Below are 23194 nucleotides of genomic sequence, written 5' to 3' on the forward strand. Positions count from 1 at the left end.
TATTATGACTAGTTGCCAGTTGCTGTCTTATCAACCCAATTGGCCTAATCCTGCATTTTTAATAAATAGACATAAATCTTACCCATATGAAATAAATCAAATGGTTGGAGACGACAGATCTTCCTATGGGTTACTCTCAGCTGTCTTAATCAGTGTTTTCTAAATTTTCTCAGTTTCGGACTCACCTTTGAACTACCAGATTATGCCCGTTGAGGGATCTAGTGTCCCCTCTCCAGTTGGTTATAATTATGCCATGATTTATTTACAAGAATATATACTATGAATTCACTATCAGTAGGATATGTAAGTGTTGTTTTTCCAATAGTCATTCATTATACTCTTGCCCAGTGTCTAGGACAAAATTGTGCCGTCTGAGATGGTTCCACGAGATGAGAGCTAGTCTGCTGCCATTGAACTGGCCATAGAGAGGCTCAAACCATTGACATCTTCATTAGTGCCCCCCCCCCTGTGGTGGCAGAAGACCTTCTCTTTCCCTGCACCCACATGTTTACCAATTTATGAAGTGGTTACCAGTTAAACAAAACACCAAGCTTACCTGTGAGATCTGTTCGGGCCTTCATTCTGTTCTCAGCCTTTACATTCTTAATCTGAGAGCTTCCCCGTCCCCTTTTAGCCAATAGCACTGTGACTAGGTGTGTGTGGGCAAGCCTCCTGGCAGCTCCTGGGCCTTGCAGGAATGACTGACCACCCAGGTTGTGTAATTTGCCCATGAACATGTCTGTCAACATGAGCTGTCAGCTAAGAAGACTATTTCCTTGGTGTTGAGTGTTTTTATTCATTCTCTACTGACTGAAAGTCAATTCATAATTCAAGGTTCAAGTCATAATACCTCCTTCCTGCCCTCATCAAAATTAATTGTTCTCCTCCTGGGTTCCAGTAGCTTAAACCTCTGTGTAAGATACCTGACCAGCATGGTTTACCACTCTCTTCTCTCTACTTCACCATCAGGCAGGGACAGTTTTCATGATCTTTGTATATCCTGCCCTCAGTCCTACTGCCAAGCACAGCTCCAAGCACAAAGTAGAGAGTTAACAAATGCTGAATTGAATTCAATTAATTGAAGGCAGGAATGTTCACTGACACTGTATTAATATGTCTAATATTATCCTGCCTCCCTGGGGAATCTTAACTGGGAAGAAGCATTGTTGCCAAGTTTAATCAGAATTGCCTGGAGAGTTTTTTCAAACTACACAGGCTGATAGTGTGGTTTGTTTTGCTGTTCAGGACACTCTGAGATTACCCCTGCGCAGTCCTCACCAGTCCTCATCCTGGTAGAGAACCTTCAAAGAAGACCCTTTAAGAGACATCATTTGGAACCTTCTATTTACTCCTATTTATTTTAATGAAAACCCCATAAAACTAACTATGAGATGTTTTCATCACATTTGAAGTTTGACTGATAGCTTGAGCTTGATGGAAGTACTTAGATTATCTTAAATTTAATATTTAAACAAAACTATTTACAAGTGATCTAGTAAAAACCAACTCTTAGATGGGCTATTTTTAATATTTCCTAAACAAGTTATTGTAGGTGGGCCAATTTTCCTTCTTTGCTTGACACGTTATAAGCCCATTTGGACATGTTGTATCCCTGATCTAGTTCTCTCACCCCACTGGCTACAGAGTAGTGCGTTTTTGTTTGAAAGGGTCAAAGCATTCAGATTCTGACATCCAAAATATGTGCTTGTTTTTTTTTTTTTTTCTAGAGTCAAAACCCCTGAAGTATAAATCCTTTTTAAATGAAGAAAGCAGTGCCAAAAGGAATGAAACATTTTTGGTCCCTCTCCAAAACAGAGAGATAGCACTGAAACAGGAAGTGGATGATTTAAATATCCACTCGGCATCTTGGCAACATATTTATGTTTAAGGGACTTAAGGTTAAAAGGTTTTAGTCTGGCCTGGGAACACTCTATCTTCCCCTAGGGTTTGGAGCTTTGGGGAAAACTTTTAAGCACTTATCAAATATTTGCAATTAGCCATTTTTTTGAAGCCAGATTGTTACTGGGAATGTCATAGGACAATGTTCTTGGTATGCAGCATGCGACCATTACTCTCCTGCTTCTTATGACGGTCTCTTTAGCAGTCTAGCTTGGTATGGTGGAAAGTTGCTTAATTTTCTATAAAGAAAGAAGAAAAATGAAGTCCCTAGTTCTTCTAACTACTTCTCCCAAGGCTAGAACTATACAGAATGACTGAAAAAGCAGAATGCAAAATCGAGATGCAACTGATTGTGTATCCTGCACCTGTCATATCATTATCATTTCTTTTTTTTTCTTTCTTCCTTCCTTTCCTTCCTCTTCTCTTCCATTTCTCTTCTTCTTTCTCCGCACCCCCCTTTTTTCATTCTTTAGGTAGTTCCTGATAGGCCATTTGTTAGACTTTTGAATTTTATTCTATATGAATCAGGAAACAGTTGGAAAGTTGTGATCAAGAGAATGGTGTGAGTTGAATCTCTAAGTTGTACACTTAAACTGATATAACATTATGTGTCAATTATACTTCAGTTTTTTTTTTTTTAAAGAGTGATATGAACTGATTTAGAGTTTACATCTGGCTCCTGTGTTGAGAACAGAATGGTGGGGGAAGGCAGAGGGGACAGTGGGGGAGCTGATATAACTTGAAAGATAATAGTGGCTCGAATTAGGGTGGCAGTGATGGAGATAGCAAAAAGCAAGCAAATTTTAGATATGTATTTTGAATGTAGGGCATCAGGATTTGCTAATGAATTGGAGAGTTAAAGAGGCAGTGTTGTGGTATTCATTGGGGGCTCTCAAGAACTTACAGTTAAGTGTTTAGGAATTTTGTGAGCCAGTGTTAAATACAAGCTATATTAGAAATTATATTAACTTCTAGTTAAATGAGTTACATTCAAACAAAGGTAAAAATACTAAAAATTAGAAGACATACAGATGACCAGCAGACACATGAGGAGATGCTCATCATCACTAATCATCGTGGAAATATAAATCAAAACTGCAATGAGATCTCACTTCACACAAGTCAGAACGGCTGGTATCAAGAAGACAAGAAATAACAAGTGTTGGTGAGGATGTGGAGAAAAGGGAACCCTTGTTCCTCTAAAAATTGAAACTAGACATACCATTTGATCCAGTAATTCCACCACTGGATATCTGTCCAAAGAAAATGAAGACACTAATTCAAAAAGATACATGCAAAACAAAAAGATACATGCACCCTTATGTTTCTTCAATATTATTTGCAATAGCCAAGATATGAAGGCAACCCAAGCATCCATGGCTAGATGAATGAATAAAGAAGATATGGTGTGTGTATTTATATGTCATATGTATATATATGTTTTATATATAATATGTTCCATATATATAGTGGAATATCGCTCAGCCATAAAGAAGAGTGAGATCTTGCCATTGGTAACAACAACGTGGATGAACCTAAAGGGAATTACGCTAAGTGAAGTAAGTCAGATAGAGAAAGACAAATACCACATGATTTCACTTATGTGTGGAATCTAAAAAACAACACAAATGAAAAAACAGAACTAAATAAATAAATACTAAAAATTTATCACTTCCTAATTATTTTACTACATTTTTTTTTTTACAATTACCCATGCTCTTGAAGTTATTTACATCTTTTGTATCTGTATGGTGAAAAGACTACATGATGGTGTGCCACTGTGCATTTCTTCCCAACTCAGTGTCCAATGATGTGACATTTGTAGCTACAAATGGATAATGATGGTAGTATTTACAGAGAGAAGTTGGGCCTTTCCCTACTGCTCTACTCTTCAGAGCTGAATCTGCTGTTACACATTTATCAACATATCACTGGAAAGTGTAGTAAAAAATGAGCTCAAGGTTTTTGGTCTAAGAAACTGGAAGAATGGAGTTCCCATTACCAAGAAAAATGTAGAAAGAGGAGTTGTGGGGTGGAAATCAGTAGTTTGGTTTTGAACATTATAAATTTGACATGAAAATTATGCATCTGATTGGAATTACTAAATGGGCAGTTGAATATACAAGTCTGGGGTTGATGAGTTTGTAGGTGAAGATAAATATTTGAGAGTCATCAGCATTTGCACAGTAGTTAGTGCGAAGAGGCAAGATGAGATCAAGGCAGTGAGTTAGATGGAGGAACACAGTCCCAGGACAGTATCTGGGGTCCTCCAACATTTAAAGATCAGAGTGAACACCAACAACCAGCAGAGGAGAGCAAGAGGAATGGCCAGTAGGAGTAGGAAGAGAACTAGGAGGGTGTGATGTGCTAGAAGCCAAGTAAAGAAAGGACTTCTAAAAGGAGGGAAGTGATCAATGTGTCAAATGCTAATAGGTTAAATAAGACAATGACTGAGAATTGGTCATTGGATTTGGCAACGTAGAACTATTGATGATCTTGAAAAGAGTCAAGGGGGTGGTGAAAAAAAAGCCTGATTGGCTTGGGTTTGGGAGAAGATGGGAGGAAAAAAAAGTAGAAACAGTAAGGAGAGAGAACTCTTTTCAGAATGTTTGTTGAAAGAGAAGCAGAGGATTGAAATAGTTGCTGGAGAGGCACGTGGGTACATGTGAGTGAAGATCCCCTTTTCTTAATTTAAAATGAGGTATGTTTAGGCACACTTGTTTGTATAATGACGGGAATGATCCAATGCAGAGAGAGAAGTTGATGATGCAGAAGAGAAGTGACAATTGCTAGAACAGTGCCCTTGGGTAGTTAGTTGAGAGAGGATGGAGCCAGGACATAAGGGGAAGCACTGACTTCAGGTAGACCATGGATAAATAAGGCATCGTTGCAAGAAGAAAGGCAATCTGGGGTCAGCTATAGGTAGATTGGAAAATGTGGTGGTGGGAGCCTGTGAAATTTTCATCTAATTGCCTTCATTTTCTCAGTGAACTAGGAAGCAAGTTTATCAGCTAAGCATAGGAGGGAAAGAGGAGGATTGGGAGGTTTTAAGAGAAGAGAAGATGTTTGGACTTGGGAAACATAGAATTGCCAGGTAGCACTAAGGACCCACTTGACGTTAGTGATAATGAATTTTAAGTAAAACCAGTCAGCTTAGCTGTGAGTTTTCCTCCAGCTGGGTTCAGCTGCCTGCCTGCTACATGGAAAGTAGTGTTTAGAGTGATGAATCATGGGATGTCATCTGGGGAAGGAGGTGGGTGGCTGAGGTATGTCGGATGACAGGATCAGGAGAGGAGTGCAAGGAGCTAAGAGGCCAGGATATTAGAAGGGTCACATACACGAATATTTGAAATTACTGAGAATTAAGGCAGACATTGTACTGAAAAGAGTTACAACCAGGAGCTAAAATCTTCTAGAAATGAAGGGGAGTAATGCAGGGATCAGTGAGTGACTGCAGTAAGGAGGGGTAGTGGGTGATATTTTTAGAGAGAAATGAGAGATGAAAAATGGCAAGGAGGAGCAAGGAGGACACCTCCTTCACAAAGAGAGCTCTTTGTCCAGGATTAGCTGTTAGTTGAAGTTTAATATTCTGGTTAGACCGAATAAATGACAGTCATTTATCAGCCACCCTGAGATGGCCACATCCTGACCTGGTTCATGGCCCAGGCCCCTCAGCAAGATGCACTAAGCAGTTGGGCTATATAATGTATGCCAACAGTCAGACAGGCAAGAGTTTAAATGTCCTGAGAGTCTGTGCAAGCCAAATATTTAATCTCTCATTGCGTGATTCCTCCTAGCCTCTGAGCGAGGAGTGGATCACAAAATCTCAATCCTTTGGCCAAAGTTAATGGAACTGTGGGTGGATGCTTAGCCCAAAGTCGACCAACTCATTCGGCTGACTAGGGGCCTGGGACATGGCTTGTGTAAAGAGCTCTCTGCCCAAACGTGGAAAAGTTGAGCCTAGCAGATTCTGTCTCTTGAGAATTTGAACTAAGACAGAGCAGGAGTTGGTAGGCACTGGTAGGCACTGGTGGGCACTGGAGCTGGGAGTTCGTAAAGTAGAGTTGAGATGAACAAGCATACGGGGACATATGTGAGATGCATAAGCCAGAACTTGATCACAAGAACAGAAAAAAGGCTCTCAGATGACAAGCATTGTGTGGCCGGGGAAGACAGAGTAGCCACAGTTCCTGATTTTCTAATTTCCTGTCCCTGCTGTCAGTGAAATCTTTGTACCTTACAAAAACCGCTACTGTCTTTTTACATTGTACCTTAAATGGAAAGACCCTTGAACTGAAGGCCAGAAGAGTCAAGCAGAATCTCTTACCCAGATATTCACACAGGTGGATGACAGAGTGTGACTAGTCCATAAATGTTTGCTGTTCTCAGAAGAATGTCAGAGAACAGGGTGAAATCATACCCCTTTGAGGTAAGGCAGCAGATGTGGGGTCTTGGGATTTTTTTGCAGTATCTCTGTAAGTTCTGTTTCACTGTTTGACTGTTGACTCCTGGTAGAAACACTAGACAAAGAATCCGAAATCCTGAGTACTGGTCTTTTTGATACTTCTGCCACGTGTCCTTGGATAACTGGATGACTGAGCCAGCCAGGCGCCCTGCTTTATCCAATTTGAATTTGGATTTCTTCATCTGTAAAATGGGGAGCTGATCATATGACATCTTGGTTCCCTTCAAGCCTTGAATTCACGAATCTGTCACTCTGTGTGCTCATTTTCTGGATTTTGGCCCACTTGGTACCTGGACCCTTACTTTCATTCAAGCTTTACCTTGGTCTGGCTTTTCATTTCTTCTCCCACTGCTAGGAATGGGTCAAGACAAATGTCGGGAGCATGGACCAGCTACGGTACTTTTGATCAGTTGCTGTCTAGTAGGTAACTGTGTCAACATCATGTCCAGATAAGTGATACCGTGAATTCCTCACCCTCTTGGCTTCAACTCTTGCTGGCCTCTATGTATTAAGTGGGATACAGATACAGTTGGATTCCGACTGAACATGTTGTCTGAGAATTATCAGTTTGCTTCCATGTGTGTGAGAGAGAACAAGGAAGAGTGAGAAAGGAACATATATTATGACACCATATTTTATCTCTATGGCTGGTCCAGCCTCACTGTGCAGAACAGCTGCCTCTTTCCTCCCAGTGTTAGTGGGGTCTCCCAGAGAAGCTCCCCATCATTGTTTCTAGATAAGGAAAGCTCTCTTTCATATTTTGGTACACACCATTCTTGCTTTGTGAATATTTACTAAACATAGTTTTAGAGATACAGACCTAATGCACTGTAATGTTAACTCACCTACCTGAAGTCTCTCTTTTGGGCAGTTGACATTATCTTCATTCATGATCACCAGCAGTGTTCCTTGAATAAGCTGCTGTATTTCACCAGCTCCTGCTGAATCATCAGTATTATATTCTAATTGTTTTAGAGGGGTGCCCCATATAATTTCTTATGGTTTATAACATTGAGGGAATGTTTAGGCCTATGTGACCCCAGTCCAGAGTTGTACTTTAGCTTCTAGAAGCTAGGAGGGTCTAGGGTTTTGACTAAATTGAGCAAATCTACTGAAATAGTTGAACCAAAAAAGTCTGGTGTTTGAACCAAATGCATAGAAAGAATGGAAGTAGAGACAGAATACTTACCACGATTTATAAATATATAATACTCTCAGAGGTATTTGTTATCTAATAAAACATTAAAAAATCTATCCTCCAAAAAACAAAGTCTATCAATTTTTTAAAAGTCTGTCATCTATTTGGCATAAATTCCTTTTGTGAAATATCAGTTTCTTAAGAATCTTCCTTTTAGTTGGCAGTTGTGTCAACCAGGGTCATTCGGTTGTGGATTCATCTATTCTCTTGACTAGATGCACAGGATTAGTTTTGCTCAGTGCTGTTCTGTTTCCTCTCAGCCTAGCTAAAGGTTTGCTAATTTATTTCAATTAGATCATTTATTTCCAGTGGCAGTCATCCTTCAGCCCTAATGTTAAATTTTTCTAGTGCAAGAGTTTGTATGCACAAACATGGGCTATATACTTTTAAAATAAAACCAAATTTTACATTAAATTGGAGTTTGTCTCTGTCTGGCTATATGTGTGATATTTCAAATCAGCAGATGTATTCTTAGTAGTATACTAAGTAAGGTTGAAGAATGCAGGGACTTGCAATGACCTTCAGCCCAAGAGTCTCACAGTTTATCATCTAACAACCATTTATTGAAGGAAATTACTGGAGTTTCTGCATTTTCCACTTATTAACCTTCACATGTTGGAGAAGGTGGGAACTTGACTAACTATATTTAGTTTGCAATTTAAAAGCTACTCCAGAATATTTGAAGGAGCTTATGATGTCATTCTTAGATCATGTGTATATTCTCAGAAACAAAACCATTCCTGAACAGCCTCTTTCTGTTCAGCCAGTTTAAGTTAGCAGTTGGCTGTTTTGTGTAATATCAATTAGTTTGGAAGATTTGTGTTCATGTTTCTGCTTTGACTGAACTGGCCAAAGGATTTTTGGAGTCTTCGAATGAATGGGTAAAATTTAGAGAGTAACAGCACTTTGAAGTGAACTGTACAGCCATGTGATCAACGTCTTCAGCCAAGTACTGGAGAAAACCATTCCAGTGGTTCTGATGCTGGTTACATTTCATTGACAATCCCATGGCTTCAGTAGGTGAGGTTCTGTTGAGAACAATGAACTTAATGTTACTCGAATTTCTTTGATGATATCCGTTTTCTTTCTTACTTGATAGTCATTTACCTTTTGTTTTGTAAGAGCATGTTAGAGGGGTAAAGACAGGATTCGTTGAATTGGATTATTTGTTGTAGAGAATTATGGTATTATAACCAATAAAGTGCCATTTGCATTTGCTAAAAATTATGATCGCTTAAGTTTTATTTTTATTTTATTTATTGTCTCTGGTCTTCTCATGTAGGGTTAAAATTGTCAAGAGTGTGCCTCTGGAGGAGTACAAGGTAGACAAGCTTGCTGGTGGGCTTTTATATGTCAACAAAGACTATGGGGAAAAAGTTTCTGTTTAACAAATACTTACAGTCTTTACAGATATATATGTCCCTTCTTGGACTGGTTAGAAAGGACTCTTTATTTGCTCTTTTTGACCACTGACATTTCCTTTATTTTTTTTTTTTCATTTTTTCACTTTCTATTTTGAAATAATTATAGATTCGCATGAAGTTGTAAAAATAGTACAGCGAAGTCCAAGAACCCTTTACCTAGTTTTCCCCGCCATGACAACATCTTACATAACTACAGTTATGTACCAAAACCCAGGAAATTGAGATTGGTAAAATTCACAGAACTTATTCAGGTAGGAAGGACTTTTTAAGACAAAAAATAATTCAGAACAACCAGAGCCTTCCTCTAGAACCTGTCTGTTTTACAGAAAAATATCTGGCTCTTATTTACTGGGCATTTCACAATTTACAGAAGCAAACTCACTTAAATTCACTTAAACTTACAGAAGCAAACTCACTTAAAAAAGAGCTGACCTCTTTTCTAAAATTACATTTCTTCTAAAAGATTATCTCCATAAAGCTCTACCTGTTAAGGACAGAACAAAGTTATTGTTTCATTTTATGAGGTATACAAAAGCTGAATGGTAAATATGTATGGGAAGGCAGAAATCAGTTGGCACAAAGTATTTAGAAAGCGAAGTGAGACAGGAATTCTCTTACCCATTCCATTATTTAAGGGGCCTTTCAAGATAGAAGACATTGTTTTTTGTTTTTTTTTTTTGTTTTGTTTTGTTTTTTTAAAGATTTTATTTATTTATTCGATAGAGATAGAGACAGCCAGCGAGAGAGGGAACACAAGCGGGAGAAGTGGGAGAGGAAGAAGCAGGCTCATAGCAGAGGAGCCTGACGTGGGACTCGATCCCTTAACGCCGGGATCACGCCCTGAGCTGAAGGCAGACGCTTAACCGCTGTGCCACCCAGGCGCCCCGACATTGTTTTTTTTATTTCCCCATCTAGGAGTTGCCTGAAAAGTCACAGGTATGTGGCAGCAAGATTAAAATTTTCAAACAATAGTTTTCCTCCCAGTAAACTTCAACCCACCTCATCTGTAATGAAGCCACAGGTGTTTACCCTTGTTTCTTGGTTAACTGTTTTTGCGTTGTGTATACATAGATCACATTCCTTGTAGAAGAGGCAACACACGTACACGCAGAGTTGAGTTGCTTTGTTTTGCTGTTACTCACAGTATACTTACACTATTCTGAGAACAAAGACCAAAATATTCTGAGAAGAATACATTATTTTACTTCTCAAGATTTGTATTTTATTGGAAACGAATTTAGTTTTGAGGGTTAGGGATGGAACACCATAAATGTGGAAATACTCACCTAAGGTCAATAGTAAACCTGATACTATCTAGAATAGATTGAAGACTAATTTGAAGTTTCACTAGAATTCCATCCAGTGTACTTTTTGCTTTTGAGGGTTTAATGCTGGTTGATAAATGGAAAAGTAAACTGCTTTCTGATAATGAATTATTGCAGAAGTCTTCTACTTAAAACTGAGATGCATTTTATTTCATATGCTTCTCAGGTTTTGAAGGGTTTAGTGTTTATTTGAGGGATGTTTATGTCAATTATCTAATCAGAAACAGACCCCAGATTCTGCCAGAGATATTTTGGAATGTATGGTCTACTTCAAAGGAAGGTTCCATGTCTCCCTACCCACATGAACCCAATTTTTCTTAGTGAGAAGAGCAAGGTAATTAAATTTTCTTTTTTCAGAGCAAAAATTATTTTTAGATTGAATTTAATGGGTCATATTTCTCTTCTCAGTAAATCTTAACAAGTATCACTCTTCTCTGGAAAATGTGACTCAGTGGCCCACCACTGTGCCAAAGCTTCTGTGGGTTACCACAGAGACAGGTCAGATGGTAGCCACGCTCCAAGAGGTAGGTGGACACAAGGTGAAGTTGGTATCTATGACATATGCCAAGATTGAAACCAAGCAGTCAACTGGTGGCAGTAGTCCACATGCCAGCCTTTTTGTTTTTTGTAAGGAAAACTTTAGGAGGAGTAAAGAGGAGACTGGGTGCCAGGGTTATGTGGTAGAGATTTCAATCATATTCGGTCACTGAGGAAAATCTAAACTGGCCACCCTGGAGAGGGTCTTTCTTTAATAGGAAAGACAGGAAATCCAGATCCAAATCCCAAACCAATTTCTTCTCTCCTTTGTGAGCACTTCTGATTTTGCATGAAGCAAGAGGGACTGAGGACAAGGAATCTAACCAGATGGAGTAGTAACCCCAGGTGAGGCCAGAGAGAAAGAACCAAAGGCCTAGGGTGGAGAACACATTTGAATGGCACTCTCTAAGAAATTTAGAAGGACTCTGCATTCCATTCCACCCCCTCCCATTCAGCTTCCTTAAGTCTCAGTGTAGATATCACTTCCTCAGGAAAGCTGAACAGGCCCAAGTTTGGCTAATTACCTTTCTCTCTGTGTTCTCACAATGCCTGATAACTTTCTCTAGAGCAAAATTATCAGTACCCCTATGATGACTACACATAAAACAACATGGTTTTGAAGAAGAGGTTCAGATAGCCATGAAAATACACACCAGCCTATAAACTCACATGCTAAAAGAGAACAGAAACAGAAATAATTGATCTAATGAAAATGAGACATGGTCTTGAAATTTTGTTAATGTGCTTTTCCCCCACTTCTCACTTCAGTTTGATATACATGAGAATTTGGATCTAAGAGGGAATTTTTAGTTCATGTATATGCATATGGTAACCAGAGACTTCTAAGACATATTCTAAAGGTAATTTCAGTCTATACTGCTGAGGGTGCTCTGCCGACTGTGATAGGATTAAACTGATTCATCTGATGGTCTTGACACTTGTGTAGATAGACAGTGTCTGAAAGCTATGAATAGAACTGCCCTTTGAGGGACGCCTGGTGGCTCAGTGGTTTAAGCGTCTGCCTTTGGCTCAGGTCATGATCCCAGGGTCCTGAAACAGAGTCCCACATCGGGCTCCTTGCTCAGCAAGGAGCCTGCTTCTCCTTCTGCCTGCCACTCCCCCTGCTTGTGCTCTCTCTCTCTCTCTCTCTGACAAAAAAATAAATAAAATCTTAAAAAAAAAAAAAGAAGAAGAAGAACTGCCCTTTGGGCCATTTTACTCCCAAGTTTGTCGGTTTCTATACGAAAATATTAGGTTCTATGTGGTTGAAAACGGGAGCAGTGAAGTCTAGGAGAAATCCGGCACAGGTAAAAGTGGGTAGAACACATTTAGTTTTCCAGATAAAATGCTTCTGGGCCTAAAGACTGCTGAAAGATACTTGAAAGTCTAAATGTTGGGGGATCTTATCCAGATACCATTATGGAGTATAAAAATATTAGAAGAAAGATTATAGTACAGGGAGAAAAACTGCTGCTACTGAAGAAGTCTATTTGAACACATTATCACTAGAAAGGTTTAGATGACTTGCAGGTCTATCACGCACCCTTAGTAATTACTATAATTTACAATGAGATTCTCTGTAGACACTAGATGTCCTAGTTGCCCAATTAAAAAAAAAATCTGTATGTTATTCTGCAATATTGGCTAAATATTTTTTCCTGGGAGGTAGGGTGGGAGAAAGCAAGTAAGACTTTTGAATTTAAAATATATATTAGCGTTTCATTATTTTAAAAGCTCTGTAAAAAAGACTAATAATGTAACATGTGGACAATGGGATACATTCCTTAGAAAATTTTAAACGGTAACATGAAACCACAATGACCAGTGGAAGGGAGGGGAGGAGAAAAGCAATGCAAACTATTTTCTTACCCTTAGTCACTAGAATGTAGTTGTTTTCTATTAATCTTGGACTATACTTCAATCAATTTAAATATAAAACTAAGGCTAGGCAACTGTTGGCATTATGATTATGAAGCGTAAATGTTATACACTTTAACAGTGTAAAAAATAAAAATGATATTTTAAAATAGGGAAGGGAAGAACTGTAAGAAAAAATATAAGTGTACAGGTTTCCCTCTGTTTTTTAGTAGAGAGTCAGATGATGTCTTACGATGACATCTATAGTTCAAACAACAAAAATGACAACCCCTGCCTATCTGTCTATCTATCCATCAATCTGTCTGTCATTTCCTTGTTTCCTTCAAAGATTTAGCAATTAATTCTTATAAAAATAGGTAGACTGTGACACACGGAGCTCTCCTGTTGGCCAGACACATATTATAGGGAAAGTTCTAAGCCATTAATAACACTGTTGAGACTAAAATCACCAAACAACTGACAGCTTTGTGGCTTTTCACCAAATTCTTGCTCAAGATGGTGCCAGTTCTTGGGCAACTCTATAATTTTGGCCACAGTATTGCTTGTTGAAGTTATATACTGAAGAGAAATCAGAAATGTTCATTTTTAGAATTTTCTGTTTGATGAGGTGCCAATAGCTATCTTTTACTACGTCAATGTCTGGGCCCAAAATGAGGTTTGCCAGATATGTGGGCATATGTTATATCTCCAAGCTTTGTACTGACAATTAATTTATTTGGTGAGTGATAATGAGTAAATGAGATGAAGGGAGACTTTCTAGATTTTCTAGAATATGTGTTTGAACAAATTCAGTCAGTTCACTTGTCAAACTTACTGCCCAGCATGATATAAGCAAGACATTTAGTAGATTGACCGAGGTTTTATTCTTCAGTTGAATGTGATAAGATAGTGATTTTCATAAGAGACTTGACAAAATTTAATGTTACAAAATTTTTAAGGAAAGATACTAACTTGCCTAACATACTCCTGGAATGCTGTAGGTATTCAATAATTGTTATGACGAATGCTAACATCCACTATAAATATTTTATGACATTGATACTTCCTTACATAAAAGTATTTCAGATTTCTAAAACATCTCCTCTTACCGTCTCCTTTTTACACTTCTTCAAATCCTAAAACAAATTGTTCTATTTCATTTGAAGAGAATTAGGTATATTTTTTATTATATTATTCATACTCAACTTTATATTTTGTAATATAGTTAGTTGTGTCTGTCTCCCTGATCACATTGTATGTTCTTTTGAAAGCGAAGACATGTCTTAATTTACCTTTGTTTCTCTCCCTCTCCAGTGACTAACTAGTACAGTACTTTACATATGGTAGCTCTGTACCCAAGTCAATAATTGTTGAGTTGCCTTGAGATGAAATCGGTGGGTAAGTCTATAAAAAACTTTACCTAGGTGTTTAGTAAAGTTCAAAAGTGATCATGAAGTTGAAAGAAATTTGATACTGTTAAATTCTAAACCAGTGTTAGTGGTTATTATCACACTCATCCATAGGGTGGAAAGCTACCAACTTTGGAGCCCTTAAGCAAAAATTCTAGAAAGTCTGCATTCATCCCATTTATCCATTATCATTCACCAAATAAATTGATCTCCCCTGGAATAGTCTCTCTTCTGTGGGGCATCCTGTCCACCCCATCTGTTCCCTCATTGACCTTCCTTAAAATGCCAGAGTTGCTGAAAAGCTTGGGGAACGTTTATTTTTTGTATTCTCCTCCTATATATACATAGACATCATCTCAAAAGTAAAATTTGTATAATTGTTATTGAAAAGTTGTTTATGAGAACAAAATCAAACAAGTAGCTGAGGCCTTAACCCCTCAGTAGAGCGAATACAATATCTAGATATTTGCATGTCTCACTGATTCTTTTTGACCATAATAACCACGGGGCAGCAAACATCTGAATGAAAAGCAAAAAATTCACCCCCTTAGATGACTGATCCCAAATAGTCAAACATTGAGAATCATGTCATCCACATCTGGTTGATAGAATGTGAATTTACTCCTTTTTATCCAGATGGCTTCAGCCATATAGATAAAGCATGGAGACTTTCCCACATTTTACATGGTAGTTGGTGTTATAGAATTCAACTTTTGTGCTGTTCTTTTCCTCTCTTCTTGCTATTGCCTGGATCTCATTAGAAACCATTAGTGATGTAATACTAAACCTATGGAATCTTAAACATGCTTTTAAAATCCTGTGGAATAAAGATGTCTCCTACCAAACCAAAAATGCAGTGGGAATAGACAAAGTTACATTTCTTTAAGAAAAAATGACTCATTTCATAGTTTCCAAACTGTTTTGACTGAAGCTTCTCAAAATAAACTTTCTGCAATATGCAGCCTTTGATGTCTGACTTTGAAAAAAAAATCATTTCTCAAAGATACAATCCAATCCTTTTTGGGTGTTCATGTATTTTTGCAGATTAACCTACTTTTATTTCAACCAGTGAATGACACAATATTAAATAGCCATCAGACTAAGAAAGAAAAGTATGTTTGAAGTGGTCTTAACTCCTACATAAACCAAATATAAAGAACATGCTGTATGATTTTTTAAATTACCACAAAAATAGAATTTCCAGAACGTTACCAGAAGGGGGATTTGGTCCATTAAGAATAACAAAACAGTTTAGATGTCATGAAAGTGGAAGATTAGGAGTGCAGTTAAGCTTAGTAATGATATTTTTGATTCATATACTATTTCCTAGGCTAGGCAACATTTTTAATTTTTCACAGTCTTGAACCTTAATCCTTGAAGGGTAATTCAAGTTTTAGAGCTTACATACTGCAATTTGTTTGGGGTGGCAATTTGCCATTGACTTGCTTCTGGGTTCTTTTGTACTCTTCCAGCTGGGGGACTTAAAGGTGGCCATTTATTAACTCCAGGTCTACATATGGCCACTGGAACAACTGGTTTTCAATCAAATCTTTTAAAAATCCAAACAGCCAGTTTTTGTGCTGTTGATCAGATTGATTTAAGGCATCAGTTGCTTCTGTTCAAGCAACAGTGAATGAAATAACTGGGTAACTGAGCAACTTTTCTTTCCTTCTTTCTCTCTCTCTCTCTCTCTCTCCACCCCCCATCCCCGTGTGAGAGTTTCCCCTTGGAAGAGCAGAAAGAGGATAGATAAAGATCTGTGTTCTAGTACCACCTCTTCCCCCTCTGTCTGATACCTGACAAGTTTTTTAACCTCTCAGGCCTCCATGTTCTCATCTGTAAATGGAGGAAAAAATACTCACCTCGTGGATTTGTTTGGAACATTAAGTAAGGGGTGTGTGGCATTTGACACACATTTGGTATGCAATAAATGTGAGTTTCTTCCCTGTTACTCTTCAGTTGCACACATGGAGTCTTCTGCTTTTTCCATTTTCCTTGTGATGGTAACTTTTCAACAAAAAGAAGGGAATATTGGGGGCGCCCAGCTGGCTTAGTCAGTGGAGCATGTGATTCTTGATCTCGGGGTTGTGAGTTCAAGCCCCATGTTGGGTGTAGAGATTACTTAGAAATAAAATCTGGAAAAAGAAGAGAGAATATTTGGCATCCAATCCATTAGACTACTATAAATATTAGAATCTAATATATATCTCACTTAGTCAAATCCGAGTTCTAGAACCTAATGTCTCTGAGGATGGGAAGAAGTGACCATTGTTGGAATCTGTGTTATTCCATGTGACTTTTAAAACCTCCAGAACTTTATGTTACCTTGCAACCTTCCTTTTCTTTTCTTCAGAGGTTCTTTTATTTTTTATTTATTTTTTTCTTTTTTCAAGTTTTTATTTAAATTCATTAGTTAACATTACAGTGTATTAGTTTCAGGTGTAGAATTTAGTGATTCATCACCTACATACAACACCCAGTGCTCATCACAGAGTGTACTCCTTAGATCCCCATTGCCCATTTAACCCATCCCCCCTCCTCCCCCAGTAACTCTTTCAGAGGCCCTTTTAAATCTGTTAACCAATAATGTCTCTAAACTCCTCTTGAACTAATATGCATTTTTAGCCTGGTTACCAGCACTTAAAATAATGCATTCCAAGTGTTTACTAGCCTTAATGTGAAGGGGTTGTATTATGTGGCCTGAAACTACCACTTAAACACATTAAGTTTGAGATATAGTGGGGAATAGGGGATGGGAAAGGCGCAGGGCAACTAACATTTGGGTTTTTTGTTTTGTTTTTTAAGATTTATTTATTTACTTATTTGAGAGAGAGAGCGCGCGTGTGCGCATGAGAGGGGCAGAGGGAAGGGGAGAGAGAGTCTCAAGCAGGCTCCTGGCTGAGGGCAGAGCTGACATGGGATTCAGTCCCAGGATCTGGAGATCATGACCTGAGCTGAAATCAAGAGCCAGTTGCTTAACAACTGAGCCACCCAGGCGCCTCAAGGCAACTAATATTAGTAAGATGACAGAAAGTTCAATAGAAAGGGAATGGGCTCTTAGACTCAGGTAGACTTGGACCCTGACTCCAGCTCTGTCTCATTCTAATGCATAAAAGTTGTCGAGAGGGCATTTTATACCCAGTCAAAGCAAGTTTGCTTTGCTAAATAACTTTGTAAACACAACTAGAAAATTAACTTTGGATTTTCTTTTTCAAAGCATTGATTTTAATGAGTAATTAGTGTAGCTCATGGTCTTTAAATTGCTATAAAATATTTAAGTATTAAAGAAGGAGAGAAATTAGTATATTTTCTCTCTGTGTAAGGATAATTCCATAGCTTAACTTTCAGATTTGTTAGAACCTTATGTGTATTCTTTCAGGATAATGTGGAAATTTCTGCTTTAGTGAAGTCATTTGTAGTTGATTGTTGATTTGTACCATTTACAAAATTATATTCAATTATGCAGTTAATGTAAAGATCTCTAATCACAAAATAACCCAACGTCATTTTATACTTACAGTAAAAAATGATCTTGGCCCTTCCTGTTGATTAATCTCCCAAATGATTTATTAGTCATTCACAGCACAATTCTTTGACCCAGGGGTCAGAGTTCAGTGTTGCATCTGGGCGGGGATCCGTCTACAGACAAACCAGAAGAGACTGGGCTATGTTGAAGAGAAATAAAGGCACATTTGTAGATTCTTCACTGACTTTATTTTCCTTCACAGTTTTATTGTCACCATCTTAAGTCAGGTTTCAAGAATTGCCAAACTTATTTCTATACCTCTCTCTTCTTTTGTTTAGTCCCCTCTGTTGTCCATCTCATTCCATATTTTAATAATTTTTTTATTTTTAATTTTTATTTTTAAAAAAGGTTTTATTTATTTATTTGACAGAGAGAGAGACCACAAATAGGGGGAGTGGCAGGCAGAGGGAGAGGGAGAAGCAGTCTCCCCACTAAGCAGGGAGCTGGATGCGACACTCCATCCCAGGGTCCCGGGATCATGACCTGAGCCAAAGGCAGATGCTTAACCAACTGAGCCACCCACGGGCCCCTCGTTCCGCATTTTGAATCTGATTTTGAATCTTCACCAACTACATTTTACATCAAAAATCCTAGCACCTACTGTCTACTCTAAAGAATAAAGTGCAAAATTGAGATCCACAGACATAATCAGTACAACTCACTTTTCTTGCTACCGGGGCTTTGAACGTGGTTACCTAACTCGCGTGTTTCTGCCCAAATGACTGCTTTCTTCCTGAGCACAAGTGAAATATCTTCACTCTTCCTTTCTGCTTACCCAAATCTTAACTTCAAGAGCCAGTTTTCTTTTCAAAGCTTTTCCTGAGTACTGCAGCCCATCTACTCAACAGATAGCAGAGCTTTTCCAGTCCTTTCTTCCTCCTTTTATGGAGACCGATGCCTGCAGAGTCTGTGACTTGCCCAAGGTCACATGGCTAGTTAGGTGTATCAGCAGAACTAAAAATCAACGTCTTTTAAGACCTTGTCAGGACTTTTCACCACATAGCAACTGTTGTCTGATCATGATGAGAGACATCATACTTACTCTTCCTGGGCTGCTCTTTGCTTTCATAACTGAATAAAATTATTGGGGCCTCCATCTCAATATTTCTGGGAATCCCCAAGAAAGAGAGAAAGTGGTGGGAATGCCTTATTTTCCTGTCAACTCCTGCTCCAAATCCTTTCCAGTCTCTCTCAGATTTATCCTGAGCATGGAAAAATTTCCTTTTCTCCCCTCATTCCCACAAAGCTGCTATGTTTGACAGACTTTGATGAATGATTTGAGGTGATAGACATTACAGTGTAGCGGAGACTAGATCACAGTTTAAAGTTAATATTCGACATGGTGTTCAGTGGGGCCTCTGGAGGAAGAGGCTTGTGAGTTACCTGAGACTGGTATGGCTGAGGAGAAAGTCCGTTTTTTAACTCTTTTGCCTTAATTCTCTCCCAAGTGATTGCTGGGGGTGGGAGAGTATTCACCTTTTACAGCCACAGAGGAAGGTCAGGATGTTTACATAAACAAAGCAGTCATCTACCCTGGGCTTATGCCCTTAGTAACCCTAGGAAACAACAGAAGTTTTGATGTTAGTTTTTCTTTAACTCGGATCAGATTGAATATTTAGGCGGTGCCCCCTTTCTCACTGATGGGGCAAATTTCAGGGGTCAGTGGGTGCATTTTTCCCTTTCAATTTCTATGCATGTAGTTGGGAAAAGAATCCAGCAGTATTGTGCAGAATGTCTTGAGATTACGAAGAGGACAGAAGCAGGACATAGAAGCTTGCTGACGTTTACCCAGCACTTTTCTTCATGTCTGGGACCATGCTACCGCATGGCCCCTCATTTAATTGCCACATCAGTGCAAGGTAGATATTTTCCAGTTTCACTCGGCAAAAGTCAGCCATCATGTAAGTGGCAGATCTGGATTTCAAACCCAGATCTGTCTGATGTTAAAGCATTGACTCCTGCTTCCAAAACGGCTGAAGAAACTGAGTGCCTGTCCAGAGGACAGTCGTCATGGTCTGGGCACAAGAGTGCGTGAATGATGGAAACAAGGACGGCAGAGGAGGCAAGAAAGCCCTCATGACCAAAACAGCCCAAGTAAAATCCTAGATCTGGGACCTATTGATTGCGTTTCTGGTGAGAGAAAGTGTCACCTTGAAGATAACACTGATCTTTCAAATCAATCAGTGGACTGAGAGTGAGAAGAAATAGGAATGTCAGTCGGAGATGCTTTTTCAGGGAGGTGATGGTAAATCCACCATGGGCTGAGATGGGAGCTGGAGGAGGTGAATTTCCTTTCATCCTTCCTGCCGTTGAAAGCTCTTTGATTTTCCACAAACTCAGAGGACCTCATACAGCGTCTGAATTGGGTATCCCCACTCAGCCTCTATAACCCAAGAAGGGCAACATGTTCAATAGTCGGTCACCAAGAGCCTTTTTGGGCAGCTCTTATTTATTCATCTCGCCTGCAGGCGGGCAAAGGGGACAGGTGTCTGGTTTTCATTACTGCGTAGAAGCCCAATTACCATGTCGTTGGTGTGAACCTATAAGCATTGCATCTGCACTGAAATTGCACCACGTCTAAACAGAGGACTCTGTGGCACTTTTCTTACTAAAACTTAAGTTTGGCAATCCTCACTCTGTTCCAGTCAAACATTTTCTTAGCCATATTAGGTTATATGGAAATAAGCCAGATCACAGCTGGTGTATGAGTAGGTCCTCGGCACCGATGCAATTTCTTGAGAGCCTTTTCTCACTGGTTTGAAAAGAATAGAGACTAATGTGGCTCAGAATATATTTTGAAACCTGGCTGGAAAGAAGAACAAAATCTCACCAATCCCAAAAGTATTAGTAATAGCAATTGAGACCCAAATCAGATTTTTTAAGTTGGAAAACTTGGAAAGATTTGGGTATTTGTTTGTTTCTTATTGAAAGGCTGAACCAATTTACTAAAAGCCTAACCAACCTTATCACAGATGCAGCAGAATAAATCAGACCAAGCACATCAGCCATCCCATGATTTTCCACTCTTGCCCTTATGACTTAGTCTCTTGGGTTAAAAAGCCAGCATTTGAGTTCTGGATCCAATACATTCTGAAGTACTCATGGACACTGGCTTAATTTGATTGTTTGTCAAATGGAGATGATATACCGTCTTTCTCACAGGATTCTAAGAATCAAATGAGATAATGCATGATCTGACTATGACAGTGGAAAGCATATTTGTGTGCTTTCTATACTTTCTCATTTAAATTACAACTTTCGGTGAAAAGTTACAGCAGCAGAGGAAAGAACTTTTAGGTTATTTAACTGGTTGTTTTGGTATAGTTGTCTGCCCTTCATTCAGAACTAACTGTATTCTGTCTCGACCACTCACAGGTAATTCATCGATGTATTCATTCATTTGTATTCAGTGTATTGAGCACTTAGCAAGTGCCAAGCTGTTAATGAGTATCCTCCCAGCAAATAGATGATAAACCTATAATACTCCCCTGTCTTATCATTAGACACTCTTTTCAAATATTTTGACCATTGGCCACTCATTCGCTCCACTCCTATTTGTTGAGTGACGAATATATTGTAGGTGATGGCAGAGTGCTAAGGAACCAGAGGTTAAACAACAACAACAAAACCCGGACGCACCCTCATGGAGCTTTCAATCTGGTAGGGAAGACAAACAGTAAATATATGTCATTACAAATTGTGACCGTACATGAAAATAAATGACAGAGAGCTCTAAGAGAATAACACGAAGGTAAAAATCTTCAAAATCTGTGTATCTAACAGAATTCTTCATTTATCATACCTTAGCAAAAAATGACTAGGATACTTGAAGCCTTTAACATAAGCCCTATGCTTGTGCTGTATCACAAAAGTCAGCATTTCAGAGGTATTGCAAATACTGTTACAGCTTTGAGATTGTGAGTTTAGGGAAAGCGAAGAATCACCCAAATGAGAAATATGGATTGTCGGGGTGAGGGGTGGGGCAATCATTGCAGTGTTAGAGAACCGCATATCCCAAGACTCTGCGGCCTACAAGAGTTGGGTCCATGCAAGAATTGAAAGAAAGCTAGTGTGACCAGATCACAAGTTGTGGCTCAGGAGAATGCTGGGGAGGTAGTCAGGGCCAGATCATATACAGTATTGGGGGTTGTGATAGAGAATTGACTCTATATTTTGGATGTGCTATCAGGCTATTGAAGTGTTTTAAGCAAGGCAGTGACATGATCAGATCAGTGTTTTGAGAAATGCCTTTATTGCAGAAGCCAGAAGATTTGAACAGAGAGACAAGTCAGGAGGTTCCTGGAATGGTCCACATAAGATTTTGGTGGCTTGGATTAGCGTGGTGGCAGCAATGATGAAGATAAATGGGTCATTTCAAGTAAATGTTCCAAAGAGAGAATCACCTGGATTTAGTAATTTATGGCATGGGGAGCGATGTAGATTGGGTGGTAAAGAAGCAGTGATTGGAGTGACTCCCAGGTCCAGGGCTCAAGCAACCAGGTGAATGCTGGTGCCCTTTACTAAGATGGGAAAACTCAGGGAACATGGACCATGTTCAATAATATTCTTTTGGCTGAAAGAAAAAGTAGCAGTGCTGGAATGCTCTGTGAGTTGTTCTGAGAGGAAACAAAAGTATGAAATATAATCCCCATCTTTAGAGTGCTTGTGCCCCAACCATTAAACCCACTGTTGCCTCTTCCTTAACAGACCTTCTCAGTCCACCAGAGGCTCTCCTGTGATGCTGTGGATTACCACTACCAGCACTAGTTTTCTCTCCTGCCTCCCACTGTCTACATATAATGTGCTTGAGTTTAATGGTTTAGTTTGCCTCACCCATGAATTACCTCATTTCGAAAGGCTCAATTTCATCAGTCTTTAAAATCGGGTTTTTAAATACAACTTTTTTGGGGGGGAGGATTCTTCTCTAATCTTGACAGTGAATGGATGATACTCTCTAATTGTTTGTTATTTGCTATAACTCAGCTCCAGATATTTCGGTGGCATTGCAAATACTGTTCCAACTTTTCCAGTTGGTTATTTGAAACAAGAAGAATTCACACAAAGTGAGTACAATCAGTCTGATCCCCCAGCATCACTAAGCCCTCTATATTACTTAGCAATTTGAAACAAAGCAGTCGAGATTTAGGGATAAAGATTTATGTACAAGAATGCCCATCACAGCAGTATTTGATACTTGAAATACTTTACATGCACAGTGATCTAGGAACGTTTATATAAACGATGACATTATTAATCATGTTACAAGAATGATGTAGGAAAACATGCATAAGTGAAAAAATAAAATACATGGCATATTAAATTTGCTTTTCACATAGAATCATTTGTGTTGCTAAAAAAAACAACTAGAAGGAAATATTTTGAAACCTTAATCTCAAGGCAGGAGGGATTAAAAGAGACTTTATAATTGTTCTACATATATCTCTGTGTTTTCTAAATTTCTGAATGAAATATATGGTTGTATATTCTCCATAATAAGATGTATACCAGAATAGCATCCAGAGATAGATCTGACTTTACAGATTTGATGATTTTA

The 23194-nt window shown here is 38.7% G+C and overlaps 1 protein-coding gene across 7 annotated transcripts in view; it reads left to right on the forward strand.

Moving 5' to 3' along the window:
• Positions 1-23194, forward strand: part of CALD1 (caldesmon 1) — a 181132-nt gene that overhangs the window by 24322 nt on the left and 133616 nt on the right. The window contains exon 2 of one of the 7 annotated variants that reach the window (XM_034672513.1): positions 22624-22703. The exons of the other annotated variants lie outside the window; for them this stretch is intronic. The gene's annotated coding sequence lies outside the window, so the exon portion shown is untranslated. The remainder of the gene's footprint in view (positions 1-22623; positions 22704-23194) is intronic. 7 annotated transcript variants of the gene reach the window in all.

The sequence above is a fragment of the Ailuropoda melanoleuca genome, chromosome 1, assembly GCF_002007445.2.
Source record: "Ailuropoda melanoleuca isolate Jingjing chromosome 1, ASM200744v2, whole genome shotgun sequence".
In the NCBI taxonomy this organism is placed as follows: domain Eukaryota; kingdom Metazoa; phylum Chordata; class Mammalia; order Carnivora; family Ursidae; genus Ailuropoda; species Ailuropoda melanoleuca.